Here is a 1,362-nt window from a genome sequence, read left to right as displayed (position 1 = left end):
TAGAGGGGACCTGAAGGCTCAGTAAGGGGACCCAGGCTACAACTATCCTACACAACAGAAATACAGAATGTGAGCACTAAAACATAGTCAGAACTTGCAGAACAGGCAGAGAGAGAGAGTGAGACAAGAGTAGAGTATATAGAGTGAGCCTAAGAGTACAGGACTACCTAGAGTAGACAAGATCAAGACTACAGGACTAGTCTGATCTTATACACCTATATATACTAAACTACACAAGAGCACTCAGAGAGTATGAGCCACTTAAGAATGATAAGCCATAAAGAATGAAAGAAAGGAATGTCAAAGATAAAGGTACAAAGAATGAAGGGATGGACAAAGGGTAAGAGACTATAGAATAATACAAAGAATAAAGGGGTGGTCAAAGGAATGGAATAATAAAGTAAGGAAGGGTAGTAGCAAGAGTCAGTACACATATAGTCCATAGACAGTACCCCCTGAGGGACAGAAGTCCTGAGTTCCAGTACAGAAGGGTGCAGAACCCTTGGAACTGAAGGTACAAGAGTGGAGAACTGTAACAGATACATGTATGTAGAGAGCTTAAGGCTTATAACCTGTTCAGAGGGAAAACTTAAGAGGGGCATGTATAGACAAGGGGTGAGGTAATGATTGACTGCTCAGTGTCTCTTGTCCTTATATTGTATGTATTCTAACTGAGACATTATGAAGTCATTGTCTCATGGTTTGTCTGTTAATAAACTAATCATCTCATAATAGTATGTCAAATCAAAAAAAGTAACAGGATGACTGATCTCCTGTCCAAGACTGATCCCTCACCCTGTGCCTTTTCTTTTGTCTCTGTACAGATTGTGTCCAATCCATCTTCAATACTAGTCCAAACTCAAGGTCCACTTCATTTTCCCTAAGCTTTCTAATAGACCTGTCTTCACATATATATAAGGATTAGTATAGTATAGTATAGTATTACCCAGTCTGTGGTCCCTAAACAGAAACACTGGGGCTGCTGGTTTAGTATATTACAAGATGTGTGGTTGTCTACAATGACTTTTTGAACTCTGCTGGGGCCGTGTGTCGATAGGGGAAAAGCACCCCCAAACACATGAATTGTACTATTTTTAACTAATACAGGCTAGGCTATGTATGCTGCCGCTTCGTCGGAGTATCAACATTAACATCTTTACGCTTTCTGATTCCAAGCGAAGAGGGTAAATTTTCCAACAAGGCTTCCGCGTGTGACAGCCGCAAACAGTGGTCCATATTAAGAGTCGCATGATGGGGGAATTTTTCACGATGTTTTTTTGAAGGTGAACCAGGGTATGATGCGATAACGCGCAACACTGGTAACTTGTCTTGGAACCAATCATCATTTGCAAATGGGACCCT

This window comes from Fomitiporia mediterranea (genome assembly GCF_000271605.1).
Source record: "Fomitiporia mediterranea MF3/22 unplaced genomic scaffold FOMMEscaffold_22, whole genome shotgun sequence".
Lineage (NCBI taxonomy): Eukaryota > Fungi > Basidiomycota > Agaricomycetes > Hymenochaetales > Hymenochaetaceae > Fomitiporia > Fomitiporia mediterranea.
This window is presented reverse-complemented; position numbering follows the sequence as displayed.